Here is a 17576-nt window from a genome sequence, read left to right on the forward strand (position 1 = left end):
CTGTGGGTGCAGTGAAGCAATTCTTAGAGGTAAATAATTAGCCTTAAAATGTACATATTAGGAAATAAAATCTAAAGATAATACACTAAACATCTGAATTAATAAATTAGAAAAATATTATTAATAATAATAATAAGGGAAAAGAATATATGACAGGCTGTAATAAACATAAGAACAGGAACTAGTGAAAAAGATATAATATAGAGAATCAAAAATGCCAAAAGTTTGTTCTTCAAAAAGACACCCCTCTGATGAGCCTGGATAAAGAGAAAGACAGAAAAAGGATACATAATCGAGCCATGTTTCTGATTTATGATGGGGGAACTGGCACACATTATTTTTCTTCCTTCTCTCACTAAACCAAAACCAAACCTGTTGCTGTCAAGTTGATTCCAACTCACAGCGACCCTATAGGACAGAGTAGAGCTGCCCCATAGGGTTTCCAAGGAGCACCTCATGGATTCAAACTGCCGACCCTTTGGTTAGCAGCCGTAGCACTTAACCACTATGCCACCAGGGTTTCCTCCTCTCACAAGACTCCATTAAAATGTTAGTAAAAGAATTCAAAAAGGATCTTAACAGAAGATAAGATGGAAATAAATCCTAAACAATACAAAGAACTTTAAAAATCCATAAGTAGATTAGGATTTCAATGAATTGCTGGAAGAAGGAAAGTGGGTGGAAGCTGAACAAGGAAGCTGCAGGCTGGAAGAGGGATGGATGGAAGTGAGAAGGTACAGATGCACAGACTGACAGCAGACTCCTCACTGGAACAACGGATTCTAGAAAGGCCAAGGAGCAGTGCCGTCAAAGTTGGGAGAAAACAATGTTCAAATTACATACCCAACTAGTCATTCAACTATGAGCAAAAAGAAAGCAAAACAACAACAAAGAATATTTTCAGGACTCAGAAAAAGTATCTAAACACACAGTCTCTGAAGAAACAACTTGCAAATATACTCCAGTGAAAATGAGAGTGAAAACAAAGGAAGCAGATCATCAGGGATAAAAGAAACCGTGGAAATAACTCAAGAAATGAATAAAAAGAAATCCCTGTATTAGAGCTGTGAAGCAGCAATCTGTCCAACTTACAACAAACATCCGTGGGCTTCACAAAGACCATTTTCCTGAGCAAGAATGACAGGACAAACACAAAACTGAGAGATATTACTGATGCTGTGAAGAAGGCATTGGTTTCTCTCCTCAATGTTAAAATAAAGTCATTTAGGAACTCCAGAAAAAAATTACACAACCAGAAAAACTGTTCAAGAATGCCATGGGTCCAAATATAAAGCAAAATAAAATTTGCCATTATTTTGAGCAATTCTGGAATTTAAAAGACAATCCATTTGGCCTACACACTAAGAATATTTACAGAGGAAATATTTTACCACACGACTTGGATTTATAGTCAGCAAAGATTGTAGAACCATGATAATAAATGTTTAATACTTCAGCATTTGGAATTTACACACAGACCAAAAACATAATTAAAATACAGACTCCAAAGGTTACCAGTCCTGACAAAGTCACCATCAACATTGTCATTGTCGTCATTCTGGCCAAGAAGTATTGCCAGGCATTGTGTTAAATCTTCATAAGGATTATCCTGTTAAATTCTCACAATAACCCCTTGAGGCAGGTATTTCTGTCATCATCATTTTATAGAGGCGGGAACTGAGGCCCCAATAAGCAAAGAGTCTAGCTTAGGTTCTCTCAGCTGTAAGCAGCAGAGTCAGATTTCACCCCCAGGAAGTCAGGAAGTCTGCTGTTAGGGTCTGATTCATGGCACTAAGTTAGATTGGCTCATTCTAATGGAAAATCGAGGACATTCACTCAATGGGAAGGCAGAATAGAAAAGAGGGAAGAGTCGGGAAGGAGGCCACCCATAGCCTTAGGCTCCATAACAGGAAGACAGGAGACGGAAGATTGATGATGTTCGTTTAAAAATCCAACAGTAACCAATGTAAGAACTCAAAATAATAATACAACTCTGAGACACTGGGAAGAGGGAAAGGAGATGAGTGTAGTATAAGTGAACTAAATTCTAACTTAAGCTAAAAAGGAGAGTCTAGACTTCTAATTTCTGCTCCCAAATATAAAGAGTTTGAAAGTTGTCAATCCCATCCTAACAATAAGAGCTGAACAAACTGAAAAATAACAACTATTATTAGATTCATCAGAGAATTGAGGACACAGGGCAAGCCGCTACCCCAAAAACAGGAGACAGGCAGATACAGAAAATTCTACCTTTCAAAGCAGGGAGTCCATTGGATGGAATCTAAAGCTGATAGATAAAACAAGAACTGGATGAACACAGTAGTCGAGTATAGTCATATGCAGGGTTTACACTAACTTTACCAAAGTAGTTTGGTATTTGCCCTTGGTTCTTGAGAGATAATTCTAAGTCCTTGGAATTTCCTGAATAACTGAGGTGACTTGGTTAGCTACAGGCATCCACACCATACCCGAGAGTTTATGCTCATGAGGTGACTCAGGTGGGGGCTGGCCAGGCCAGAAATACCACCTTGTGATATCTGCCAACCTCAGAGAGGGGGGAGGCATCACTCAATCAATCATGACTGAGTATCAGGTCCCCAGTGAAGGCTCTGGACAAGGAAGCCCTAGGTCTTTCCTGGGTGGGCGAAAGACTTCTATAGGAGAGTAGTGTGTCCCTTTTTGAGACATGGAAACTTCACTTTGAGAACCTCCCAGACCTCACCCTATATGTCTCTACATTCATACCTTTTTTTGCTCTAACAAAACTGTAATCCTAAGTATAACACTTTCCATGAGTTCTGTGAGTTGTTCCACCAAATTATCAAACTTGAATGAGTTGTGGGCGCCAGCAGGTGAGAAGTGAAGAGGGATGGGAACCACTTCCAACTTAAGACTGGTGAACTGAGGGGTAGAGGGAACCCTCAAATTTGTAGCCAGCAGGTCAGAAGTGAGGAAGCCCAGCCCCTCACCCTCCACGTGAAGCTTGTGGTTGGCATCCTTAAGGAGTAGTTGGAAAACCCAGAATTTGTAGGCAGCAGGTCAGAAGTGAGTTTGCACTGGTGTATGAAGTCTTGGGCCAACTTGGCTGTCTGGAGGACTGTGCTCTTTAACTTGTGAGCTCTGACCTAGCTCTGGGTGGTTACTCTAACCTAGCTCTGAGAGGTTAGGGTCAGAAGAAGAACTGCTGGTTTGAGAAGTAGAACAGAGGGGAACAAAACTGATAATAAATTGATTTGCACTGATCAACTCAGTTTGGTGTGAGAAGTGGAGATCTGATATTTTTCCACTCACTTTCTCTAAAGAGAAACGCTAACAGCAGCTGCTTCTGGGAAGTAGATCAGGGATATGGCGTAGTATGTTAGGAGCCAAAAGAAGAGGTTTGGAATTTCCATTACTATATTTTGAGTACTACTATCAAAAAGAAAAAAGAACAACAGACATTTTACATTGATTTTAGGGTTTTTTTATCCACCAAATATTAATAAAATTCCTGACCAAATCCTGCCAGTGGCTTTTTTCACCCAAAATTGCTAATTTTTTTTCTTTCCTGTTCTAGGACAAGCTTACTTAATTTAAATTTCAAAAGATACCACGGCTGCAGGTGGGTGGAGGGCCAAAGACCACCTTGTGACCTGATATTAGTTGATCTCTGTAGAAGAGGGAGTACAGACTTCAATCAATCATGTTAAGATTAGCCAATGGTTGATCATCTATTCTTATCCCTCCTCTTCTCTTTATAAACCTCATTGTAACTAGCCTACTTCAAGCTATTTGCATTTTTTAGAATCAAAATGGTCTCCCTATATGCATATAGCATAACTTCTTAGAATAAACTTATGTTTCAATTTCTTTGAGTTTTGATTATTTTTAATACTACTTAATTTTTTAATGTGCCTTTATTATCCTGGAAAAATAATAACAAAAAATAAATGTTTTAAAAATCATCTTCCCCCCCAAAAAAGAAGTATTGACATTGACGTATAAGCCTGAGATATGGTATTTTTGAACGCATTAGATTTTAATATAAATTAGTTTATTTTACCACTTTCTGGAAAATACAAGAACCTTAGAACACTTTAATTCTGATTACATCTTTCCAATTTTTGTACTACTGTTGTCATCATTTTAACTATATGCATCTTTAAATCCCACAATAGTTTATTATTATTGTTTTATGCAGACACTACTTATTTAGATTTACTCACATATGTAAAACTATGATTAGGAGTAAACATCATTTTTTCATGAACTCTCAGAAGCCATTGATTGTAAGATACATCCCTATTTCAGAAATGTTAAAATGTGAAAAGAAAAGAATGGTGTCGTCTAATCCAAGACATACAATAATAAAGAGAAAATAAGCTAAGAGAGAGACACAACCTCAGACTGTAACATTTAATCCATATAATCCTTTAGCATGGGTTACAGTTTTAATAAAATGGGATTCATCTGCAGTAACTACATCCTGTCTTTTGTGTTGGGGGTGTGAGAGAGAGAGAGGTCAATCCGCTGGGTCTAACGGTCTCCAGTAGACTCAGGTTTCCTGAGGAATATAAATGATCAAAGGACCCATATGTCTGCTGATCTCTGTATCAACAGCCAAGACACTGAGTACAAAACGGGATAGGGATTGGCTGTTGCTAGGACCTGTTTCATGGGAAAGTGTAAAAAGAAAACTGCAAAGACAACGTGCTTCTTACCTCCCCAAGTTCACAGAAATGAATCCAAAAATGAGAGCATGGGCAACCCCTCATTCAAATCAATCTATCAAAAGAGACTTAGGGAGCAGAATGAGACCTCAGTACCCACAAATACAAACTGGTAGAGTGATGTGCTTTTTCCTATGCAATGAGCTTTTACTAAACCTCAGATTTCCTAAAATAAGCCAAAAGCAGCAAAAAATTAAAAATGGTTATTTCCTCACGTTTTCCCTATAACTAAGTGTGTTTTCAATAGAGAAATACGATTTTCTTTATTACAAAGATTCAGAATTGAATGCGCAATTTCACAGATGGCAGCCAGGGCTCACCTTCCAATTAATCGATACAATAAACTCTCAGGCCACCTCCTGGGCCTTTCTAGGAGAAAGAGGATCAGTCTAGCTAGAGAACATATAAAAAATCAGTAGCTGCAGAAGTTCGTCCAAGTTCACTGATGGGAAAATGAGTCACATTTCCAGCCAGCATTCCTATGCTAATATCTCGAGTTTGCTCCTGTAGCCATTTGCTTTTCAACTGTTGTATGCCAGCCATTGGTGTGCCTCACAGACCTAAGGAAGGTCAAGGAACACAAACTGGAATAAACCACACACTCCAGGGGCCCACTGGGTCAGCCTCCACTCACCCTGGAGTGTTTTCAACCGTTTGATGAAGTAAAAATAAAACCTGCTCAGGCTTTAGATCTGGGGAACTGTTGTCATGGTGGGTCATGAGGCTGTGTCATCAATTTTGTTACATCACTACAGACAGGAGCAGGTCTCTTCTCAGGTTAATTTCCTAATGCTCTGTGGACTGTGCTTTGAAGAGTGAAGGCACAGTGTTGAGAAATATGCTCCGGCAATGGATATGAATGTGAGTCATACACACGACAGCGCCAGGGCGCCTATGGATCAGACTAGGCAGGAAGCATGGGCAGGGCTGGCTGGGCAGCTACTGTGATCACCTTCTGCACTGAACTTTAAATAATTGAGGATCTCTCTTTAACAAAAACATTTCTCTGAAATGTCAGTTAGTCCCCAAGAAGTGAAAAAATGAAAATTCAGTCCTGCTGGTGATAGAATGTTTCCAACAGGACATGGCCCAGTCCCCATAAACCAAGCTTCTATACAAGAGTAATACCATATTTTTATGCAAATAACTTGCATATTCTACATTTTTTTGCCAACCACACCCTCCCCTCCACAAGGTACATAAGCATGCTATGCTAATTTTTTAAACATATTTTACATGTTTTTTTTTACATGTTACTGCAGGTGCAAAACATCTGCATTCTTTGCCTCTGAGTGAGGGCGCCTTCTTACCAGTGCCAGTCCCGGCCATGCAGGGCTCCTCCTGCCAAATGAATAGAGACTGCTGAGACACCCAATTTCTGAACCTCCTAAATTTCCCCATAGTGTCCAATCCAGAGCTCCCCACCCCTTTCTCTAAATGCTCCTGAGAATCATTTAGCACAAGCTCCAATTCTTTAAGAAGTTTCTCCTCCCAACTGAGATGCTTCTAAGATTCCATGGAGTCCATTTTTCTTGATACAGCAAGCTAAATAAAACTTTTTTTTTTTTTTAACTATAGGTGTGTTCCTATTGGTCTTTGGTTGGTGGGCTTCAACAGAAGTGAGTCTCAAAGTCAGAAAAAATAGGCACCATAATGCTGGTTCATAAATGTCAACACAGGATGAGAATAATAATATTGTTTTCCCTCCAGCTGTCATCAAGTCGACTCTTACTCATGGCAAACCCATGTGTGTCAGGGTAGAATTGTGCCCCATAGGATTATCAAGGCAGAGATATTGCAGAAGATCACCAGGCCTTTCTTTCAAGGCACCTCTAGAGAAGTAAAACGAGTAAAGCATATATATATAGAGAGAGAGAGAGACAGAGAGAGAGATTTATATCAAGAAAATGGCTCATGAGCTTATAGAGGCTAGAAAGTCCCAAGTCTGTGGGTCAGGCATCAGGCTGGAGGCTTCTCCTGACTCAAGTAGCTGCAGGGGCTAACAAATACAAGATTGGCAGATCAGACAGCAGGCTGCTGGCTTATGGACTGCAGAGGCTGACAAATCTGAGATGGCAGGCTGCTGGCTCAAGCCCCAAGAACCAGAGTTTGGATGATGATGAGCTGAATGCAGGATCCAGAGTGGGGCAAAAGTTTCTGAGCTTTGCCAGAAACTCCATATATATCAGGTGCAGACCATAGCCCCAAGGAAACTCCATGTCAACTGATTGGCTGCTATAGCAGATCTCATCATGGAGGAGATTACACTATATCAGATCTCATCATGGAGATGATTACATCATTATGTAACTGCCAAATTACATCATTACATAACTGCCAAACCACTGAGAATCATGGCCCAGAAAAGTTGACACACAACTTTACCCATCAGAGTCCACCCCTTGTCATCTTGGTACCTATACATATTTCCTTAAACCATACATAAAGCCTAAATAAAGACAATTATAAAGTCACACTTGCATGTAACATGACACAACAAGTGTACAACCGAAATCACCCTAGCCCCATTTACATCTTATATTTTATAAGTGAAGAAAAGAAAAATATTTGATGCACACATACAAGGAACAAATACTCATAACAATTACAGTCCTCATTTCTGCAACTGGTCATGTGGTCGTAGCTGGTATTTAGAACTACCTTCTTCCACCACCTATTCTGTATTCTCTTTACCCTCAGCAATCACCTCAGTTGGCCATGGTTCTTTGCCTGGTGGGCTGACCCAAACCTTCATTCCTGAAGGGTCTGGGCCATCAGTAGCCATATCAGAATTGGGTTGCTGTGGTTTTCCACCGACATTAATCATAGGGCATGGTAGTACTAAGAGACACCCTAAGGGATCTCCTGCATTCCAGACATACTCTTCTTGATCTCCATTATGTAATATAAATCCGATTTCCTCTTGGTAATCAGGATCAATCACAACAGCTTATATGGTAACTCCATTATTTGCCCATTGATCCAGAGGCCTAAGGAGCCCAAAGTGGCCAAGTGGCATTCTAAACTTCCAGTTCAATGAATTCAGTGATGTGTCTCCATGTGGGAGCATTCTTCCCTTTGGAACTATGAGACTAGACCACTAGACCCACAGAGCATAGGGTCACAGGGACAGGAAGCAAAAATTTTGAGAGTGGGTCACTAGGGGTAATAGTGAGTGATGCTACTCCCATTTCCACCCCATGATTCCTGGACCCATGAATCCTGGCTATGGGAGAAACAGCACCATATATTGGATGCTGATTTAGAGCATATACAACTCCCTGCAGAACACTGTCCCAACACTGCAAGGTACTGCCACCTAGATGGTGCCATAATTTTGTCTTTAAAAGGCCATTCCATTGTTCTAGCAAACCAGCTGCTTCAAGATGATGGAGAACATGGTGAATTCCATGAGCATGAGCCCATTATCACAATTCATTTGCTGTGAAGTGAGTTCCTTGATCCTAGGTGATGCTGTGTGGGATACCATGATGGTGGTTAAGGCATTTTGTTACTCCATGGATGGTAGTTTGGGCAGAAGCATGTGTGCAGGGAAGGCAGATCCATATCCAGAGTGTCTATTCCAGTAAGAACAAAACGCTTCCCCTTCCATGATGAAAATGCCCCAATGTAATCAACCTGCCACCAGGTTGCTGGATGATTACCTCAAGGAATTGTGACATATCAGGGACTTAGTGTTGGCCTCTATTGCTGCCGGATTGGTCACCGAGCAGCAGCTGTAGCCAAGTTGGTCTTGGTTAGTGGAAGCCCATGTGACTGAGCCCAAGCATGTCCTCTATCTCTGCCACCATGGCCACTTTGTTCATGAGCCCATTGGGCAATGACAGGAGTGGCTAGGGACAGAGGACAACTGGTTTCCACAGAACGCGTAATCCTATGTACTTGATTGTTAAAATCCTCCTCTGCTGAGGTCACCCTTTGTTGAGAATTCACATGAGGCACAGATATCTTCACTTTTTGGCCTATTCAGAGGTCTGTCCACATATCTCTTCCCCATACCTCCTTGTCTCCAATTTTCCAATCTTGTTCCTTCTAAGTCCCCGAACATCCAGCCAAACCACTGGCCACACAGCGCATGAATCAGTATACAATTGCACATATGGTCATTTCTCCTTCCAAGTACAGTGATCAACCAGGTGCACTGTTCAAAGTTATGCCCTCTAGGAGGGTTTCACCACTCTCCTACAAGGAGGCCCCAGAAAGAGGCTGCAGTGCTGTCGTTCACTTTCAAGAGGTGAATGCATATCATGCGGAACCATCTGTAAACCAGGAAGTTTTCTCTTCCTCAGTCAACTGATCATAAGGAACTCCCCATGAAGTCATAAGTACAGACTGGGAGATGGAAGGTAATGTGACAGGAGTGGAGACCATGGGCATTTGGGCCACTTCCTCTTGCAACTTACTTGTGCCTTCAGGTCCTGCTTGGAATGACCTGGTATATATCACTTCCATTTAATGATGGAGTGCTGCTGTGCATGCCAGAATTTATGACTCTATGGGTTAGACAACACCCAGTTCATAATGGGAAACTCAGGCTGTATGGTGACTTGGTGGCCCATGGTTAAGCATTCAGTCTCTACTAAGGCCCAACAACAAGCCAAAAGCTCTTTCTCAAAAAGAGAATAGTTATCAGGATGTCAGGGCTTTGCTCCAAAATCCTGAGGGTCTGCTCTTTGATTCACCAATAAGGGCCTGCCAGAAACTCCAAACAGCATCTCTGCCACTGACACTTCAAGCACCACTGGATCAGCTGAATCATATGGTCCAAATGGCAGAGCAGCTTGCATGGCAGCCTGAACCTATCACAGAGCCTTCTTTTGTTCTGGACCCCACTCAAAACTGGCAGCTTTTCAAGTCACTTGATAAATAGGCCAGAGTAGCACACCAAATGAGGGATATGCTGCTTCTAAAATCCAAAAAGGCCGACCAGGCATTGTGCCTCCTTTTTAGTTGTGGGAGGAGCCAGATATAACAACTTATCCTTCACTTTAGGGGGAATATCTTGACATGCTCCACACCACTGAACCCCGGAAAATTTTACTGAGGTGGAAGGTACCTGAATTTTTGTCAGTTTAATTTCTAGCCCTCTAGCACACAAATGTTTTACTAATTAAGTCCAGAGTCATGGACACTTCTTCCTTATTAGGTCTAATCAGTATGTCATCAATGTAATGGACCAGGGTGATGTCTTGTGGAAAGGAAAGGCAACCAAGGTCCCTGCAGACTAAATTATGACATAGGTAGGAGAGTGAAGGTGTATTGCTGAAGGCAAACTGCTTCTGATGGTCCTTTGAAACAGTTATGGAAAAAAAGGAACTAGCCAGATCAATAGCTGCATATAAGTCACCAGGAGAGATATTAATTTGCTCAAGGAATGAAACTACATCAAAAACAGTATCTGCAATTAGAGTCACCATCGAGTTAAGTTTTAGATAATCTATTTTCATTCTTCAAGAGCTATCTGTTTTTAGCACAGGCCAAATAGGCATGTTGAAGGGGGATGTGGTGAGAATCACCACCCCTGCATCCTTCAAGTCCTTGACGGTGGCATTAATCTCTGCAATCTCTTCAGGAATGCAGTATTGCTTTTGGTTTACTATTTTTCTACGCAGGGGCAATTCTAATGGCTTCCACTTGGCTTCCCCTACCGTCATAGCCCTTACTCCATTTGTCGGGGATCCAGTGTGGGGGTTCTACCAATTACTGAGTATATCTATTCCAATTATGCATTCTGGAACTGGGGAAATCACTACAGGATGAGTTCGGGGACGGACTGGACCTACTGTGAGAAGAACATGAGCTAAGACTCCATTACTAACCTGATCTCCACATGTTTCCCACTCTGACTGGTAGGCCACAGTGACGTTTTGGGTTTCCTGAAATTAGTGCCAGTTCAGAGCCAGTATCCAGTAATCCCCGAAAAGTCTATTTCCTTTTCCCCAATGAATAGTCACTCTCGTAAAAGGCTGTAGATCCCTTTAGGGAAGGCTAGGAGAAAGATTGACAGTAAAAATTATTGGCAATGTAGTGGGGTCCTTCCTCAAGGGGACCCAGTCTCCCCTTCATTCAAGCTGTGTGGGTCTGTATACTTGCTCAAATTTGGATGAGGGGTCATGACTGTCTATTCTGGTGATTTGAGTGAATTAGACTGCCATTCACTTGACCTAGAATTCTTCCACTTGTAGACATCAAGTAATTATTAGTAGATTTACCATCTATTTCACTCCTGGAGACACCATGACTAAGTAGCCAATGCCATAAGTCCATACAGGTCAGAGTATTCTGATTACTGTTTTGACCCTGCTGTCCATTACAGTAAATATGCCCACTTTGTCTTTGTTGATTGAGTTCCACCATTTGGCCCCTACCACGACAGGGTCCAATCAGCCCTATTGTAGTAAAGTGTCTTAATTCAGTTAGGGCAGTTTCCACTTGTCAAATAAAATAGCAATCACAGCAGTCTTCAAGGATGCGGAGGCTCCCTTCACAAATTAGTTCCTCACTGTTTTGGTAAAAGGTGTGTCCTCTGAGCACTCCATGCATGGGTCTGTGGGTCTAACCTGATAAATTCACTCTAATATGCCAATTTCCCAGAACCTTTGGATACCTTCTTCTACAGTATACCAAGGCAGTTCTGATAATTCAACTTGATTTAGTGCAGGCCACCATATAATCCATGATTCAGAGTCCCAACCAAATAAACTACTAAATCCTTTCCTAACCTCTCAAGCTGAAACACTGAATGAAGAATATGGGCTTAGTGGGCCAATATCAATAAACTCAGACTGATTCAACTTTATGTTCCTTGCACCATTATCCCACATGCTTAATAATCATTCACACACATATTCCCCAGGTTTCTGTTTCTATATATAAAGCTCAAGCAGTTCTTTTGGAGTGTAGTGTACCTCTTCCTGGGTCACAGTTAGTACTTCACCTTTTGGAGCTTGCTGAGACTTTCATCTATTTATAGGTCTAGAGGCAAAAATGCCTGGTGGGGATGTGTCCTGAGAACATTCAGCAATATTTTGTAAGGCATCTGCCTTAGGCAATTCCCAGGCAATGACTCAGACACCTCCCCAGGGGATGACTCAGACAAAGGCCCTTCAGACACAGATGGATTAATCCCATCAGATGGTGGTGGAAGGGCTAATGGTTTTACTGGGGAGGGTGGCTTAGCTGACTAAGATGAAGTAATCTCTTCAGATGGGAGGGGAAGGAGTGGTTCAATGGAATTGAGGGACTCAGTGTCCCCAGCTTCCTGATTATCTGCCTATAAGTCCCCAGCCCAAGTTTCAGGATCTCATTTCTTCCCTATCAATGTCCTCACTTCAACTTCAGACACCACTCGAGGTTGGGAATTCAACTGGTGTTGTAAATTCCGCCATTCCTATGATAAGACTTTAGGTTTGGTTTTTGGCAGTATCAGCTGTTACTACAAGAAATAAGGGTTTCTTTCAGGTCACAAGTGGCAACTTTCAGATTGTTTATGTGGTGCTTGAGCTTTGACTCTGAAGCCCTCAGCTCATCTCTTTCTTTCACCACTTTAGCTAAACTAAGACCGACCAACCAGCTTCCTTATACTTCACATTCTGACAAAATTGTAGAAAAGTAACAAACATGCAATCAACCAGAGCCTGGCCTCTCACCAATACTTGATATATTGGTAGTGATATCTTGTGTATTTCTATTGGCACCTCATGCCATGGATTAGCAGTGCCCTCTTTACTACTGGAAGCAAAGTCATCAGTATCTTTAAGAGTAACCAGACTTGAGAATCAATTTAGAAAATTCATCCTTACAATTTTGTTTCTCTATAACCACTCTTGGTACCAAATGTCTTAGGCTGGGTTCTCAAGAGAGGCAAAATCAGTGAAGCTATACACACACACACACACACACACACACACACACACACACACATATTTAGAAAGAGAGAAAGATGGAGAGATAGACAGAGAGATTTATCTCAAGGAAATGGCTCATGCAGTTGTAGAGTCTGGCAAGTCCTAAGTTTGTGGATCAGGCTTGTGGCTGGAGGCTTCTCCTGACTCACAAAGCTGCAGGGGCAGCCCCCATCTTTACTTAAAATTATCAATTCTATTTCTTAACCTCCTGGGATATGTTGACAAAAGTATTTTTCCCTAGGACAAGCTGCACAAACATTCTTGATGAACATCTTTTAACAAACAATATTTCACATCAGCTAAAGTTCTGACCCTTTCTCTTTTCTGTGTTACAAGCAGTTAAACTTTTACAAGAGGCTGAATTGTCTTTTCAAAATAACAGAAGCAGAGGCTTCTAAATTAGACTGCAGTCTGATTCAAAATGGAGTTTAATTTAGATCTGGGCCAGCCATCCTAGATCATGCCAAGCACCCTGCTTTTAAGATCTGCATACACAGGTTTAAGACTCCATATTTTACCTCCTTCTTGTAATTCCGTAACCATGATGAGGTAAACACCAATTAACCAAGTCACTGTTTTAACTTGCTGACTCCCCAAAATCAGATTTCATTCACTGAGACCTTCACTCCATTTCTGCTGCCTGCTTGTAAATCTGTAACTGAGGTAGAAGCATAGCTTGCTACTCTAAAAAGAGGCAATCATGCAGCTGTTACAGAAAGCTGACTCAACTGTTCCTGACAGAATGTCTTGTTCAACATACTCCAGGTTGTAAACAAATAGACTTACTGATACTTAGAAAGATTATAATTTAACAAATCCCTTCTAACTTTTGCCATGTAAACTTCCCTCCCACCTACAGTGCCTGAGAGCATACAGACCTTTGTTTGCTTCACCCGATGAAAACCTTTCTCTCTTCTTGCAATTTGGAACACACTGCAGTACCCTGCCTGGCTGCTTGTGTGTATCTCCTGATTTGTGAATCAGTTTTATTCTTCAATAAAATTCTTTGCTTTCACTTCTAGCAGTGTGTAAGTCTGGTGTTTAGCTACGACAAACCCAAGATGATGCTGCTGCACCCTTGGGGATAGATATCAGTGCTGGTGAACCAGGGTTGAGTTTTAGTGACCATGTAGAAAGAGAAGACAAGGCCTTGGGTCTTCTCAGGTGGGAGAAGGAACTGATTCTCCCACATAAAGCTGGGAACCTCAAAGTATGACATGTCCAGTGAATGTGCAGACTAGAATCACTCTGTCTGCCCATCAATGCCAGAGGGAAGGACAAGGGCATTAGGAAAGTCCTCTGCTAGAAACTCAGGATCATGTGGACCTGGTGTCTGAAAGTTCAGTATTTGCATGGTCAGGAAGCCCCCAAACTGAGAAATTAACATAAAAAACTGGTTGCAAGTCAGTAATCCCTGGTGTACCTATCTGACACACACTCACCTCAAGAAATCCTTAAACAGAATTTTAAGTTTCACTGAAATACAATTCAAAATTTTTAATTTACAAAGAAAGAATACACAATGACCCTGAGTCAGCAGAAAGAAAGTCCTCCCAAGGACTTCATATAATGAACAATATGATGAAGGTGATAAAATAAGTGATAAAATAGTCTCTTTTAATATACTCAAGACGCACAAGAAGGAAGCAAAGCCACAAGGGAAAAAGACATTATCATAAGATACAAGGCAAATTTAAATTTCCAGTAATAAAAATAGTCACTGAATTAAAAACATGGTAGATGGGTTAATGAGCAAATTAGAAATATCTGATGAGAAAATTAATGAATGGAAATATGGAACTGATGATATTACCTAGAATACAGCATACAATGGAAAATATGAAAGATTGATTAAAAGGAAGACAAAAATGAGAATATCTTCATTCAACTAGTAGAAATTACAGAAGAATAGACTTGGAATTCTAGAATGAAAGAACATTGAAAATGAGTAAGAGGCAATGTTTGGAGAGATTGGAAGATTTATGAGACCTAATGGAGAGATATGAATTGGCAGATTCACAAACACATAAAACAAGGTAAATGAAAGGTATTCCACACCTAAACATCTTGTAGTAAAACTATACAACATACCAAAAAAAAAAAAGTTATCATCAAGTTGATTCTGACTCATAGAAGACAAAAATATGACCTTAACCTATAGTAAAAACAAGCGTAGAATTCTCAACAACAGCAACAGAAACTATAAAAGAATCAAAAATAGTTTCAAAGTTCCTAAGAGGAAACATCGTCAACCTAGAATTCTATGCCTAGTTAAACTATAATTAACAAATAAGAACAAAATGCACTTGGCCCAAGACTGAGGGGATGAACCACTAATAGACCTTCATGAAAAGGACTACTGTCCTCAAGAAATAAGGGAAAATTATCAAAGAGAGTAGAAATGAGATACAACGTGAATAAAAGTGAAATGGAACTGATATACTGAACAACAATGTAAGACAGGAAGAAGGTTCTAAGGTCCTTATATTATTAAGGAGAAAGACAGATATAGTACTAACTCTAGAATATTTACATTAAGGAATACATATTAAAAATTTCAGGGTGGTAACTAGTGATATAAATAGAAAGAATATCTTCAAAATGGAAACCCTGGTTGCATAGTGGTTAAGAGCTACAGCTGCTAACCAAAAGGTCAGCAGTTTGAATCCACCAGGCACTCCTTGAAAACTCTATGGGGCAGTTCTCCTCTGTCCTATATGTTAACTATGAGTTGGAATCAAGTCGACAGCAACAGTTGCAATGGGATCTGCAAAACAAGTAGAGGGTGAAAAAAACATAGTTCAAGAGAAAATGGAAATTCAGGAATTCCAGGCAACATGGTGCTGTAGTCAGAAGCACCACGCTGTCCCTCCGCTGCAAAGAACAGAAAAAATAAGTCAAACAGAGTCACACGTCAATCCTGAAACCCTAAGCATCAAATGAAGATATAAAGAACTCAGCCAAGCACCAAATGGAATAAGAAAACTGACTGAGAACAGAGAGCGAAGAGAGATACATGCAGAGGTCCCCTATCAGCTACTGCAGCACGGATCTGCCATCTTGGACTCCTACTGGAGATCACAGAACAGAGGGTATGAGAAAGCAGCTTCATGGAGCTTCCAGCAGGAGACAGAAGAACTGGTAACCAGTGATACAGGCTTTCCCACCTCTCACCCTTCTTCACCCACACTTAGCCTCCTCTGGTTCCTGCAGCCACAGTCTACTGGCTGGGAAGCACAAGCTTCACCCCAGTGTCACCTGGATTCCACCCGCCTGCACTGGCTGGCTCCCTGAGTGCCTTTTGTTGGCTGATGGTGTTGCTTTTTTCTGCTTCTTTAGATTTCTTCCTTACCTCTCACCACCTCCCCCTCCATTCTCTCAAATACCTGGCTCCATGCGCCATCTTTGCTTCTTCCTGAAAGGCTGCGAAACACTACTCGACTGTGAAACTGCTTCCCGGTTCCTGCCGCCACACTGGTGGGACCCCTGGGGCTTTTTTGTTTGTTTGCTCTGATTTGTTGTTTTGATTTGTTTTGTTTTTTCTTTTCTTTCCTCGACTTGGGAGCCCCTTCTAGCCAGGCAGTACCATGCAGCTTGGAAGCTACTCCCTTACTCTGCACAGACGCACAGGGACATCCCTGGGGGCATTTCTTTTTTCTTGCTTTTTTTTTGTTTTGTTTTGTTTCTTTGTTTTGTTTTCTTCTCGCTCTTATCCCCTTTTTGTCTTTCTTCATTTCCAATTTCTCGATTTATTCATTTATTTCTTTTACCCTTTTTCTTTTTTTTCCATTTTTGTTTTTCCTCATTTCTCAGTCTCTCATCTCTCCACTCCAATAGCAAGCTCCCTTAGCACTCTTTTTTGTTTGTGTGTATGTTTTTGGCTCTTGTTCCTGTCTCCTCTCTTTCATCTTTCCCATTCCCATCTTAGCTCCACACATCACAATCTCCCCCCTCCTTCCTGCCTACCTGCACCGTGGGCTGAACATCACACTATCAAGCAGCACAGGCACAGCCTACTGGAACCTGTCCTGCACTGATTCACGGTCCATACTGTCAGCCCTGGTACGTGCCACAAACAACCCATTCCAGCAATACCCCTTCAGCAGGACCTGCCCTGCTGTACCATATTTGAGTGACTGACCCTGCCCATTGGATAAGGAGACATAGCCTGCCTGCTCAGACATGACCACATAAAACAAAAAAACAGGGTGAAACAAACAAATCTACAATCAATAAATGAGGAAAATAACCACCGAATACCCCGAAGACAGCAGACAATATTAAAACATTAACAAAAACAGGACAGAATAAAACAGCAGATGACCTTCAAGTAGAAGAAAAGGCACTAGACCTAACTCATAGGGAATTCAAATCTTTAATATTCAGAATTATCCAAGACTTGAAGCAAAAAGCGACAAAAATGAGTAAAAAAAAAAGACAAATTCATGGAAAAGGCAGACAAATTCATGGAAAATACAGACAAAAAATGGGAAAACTCAAGAAAATAATACAGGAACAAAATGCTAAAATAAATTCACAACTAGAAATCATACAAAAACAATTAGAAATCCAAAAGATAAACAAGATTTCAGAAATGGACAATGTCATAGAAGGGCTGAGGAGCAGGTTTGAAATGATGGAAGACAGGATCAGCAAAATTGAAGACAAACACTTGGATACAACTCTGAGGAAAAATCAGAAAAAAAGAACGAGGAAAAATCAAGAAACCCTGAGAATTATGCGGGATACAATCAAAAGCAAAAATCTGCAAGTGATCGCAGTTCCAGAACAGGGGGAGAAAACAGAAAACACAGAGAGGATCATTGAAGAATCGCTAACGAAAACTTCCCCAATATCATGAAAGATGAAAAGCTGGCCATCCAAGAAGCTCAACGGACCCCATATAGGATAGACCCCAAAAGAAAATCACCAAGGCATA

Source organism: Trichechus manatus, unplaced genomic scaffold, assembly GCF_000243295.1.
Source record: "Trichechus manatus latirostris isolate Lorelei unplaced genomic scaffold, TriManLat1.0 scaffold00042, whole genome shotgun sequence".
Lineage (NCBI taxonomy): Eukaryota > Metazoa > Chordata > Mammalia > Sirenia > Trichechidae > Trichechus > Trichechus manatus.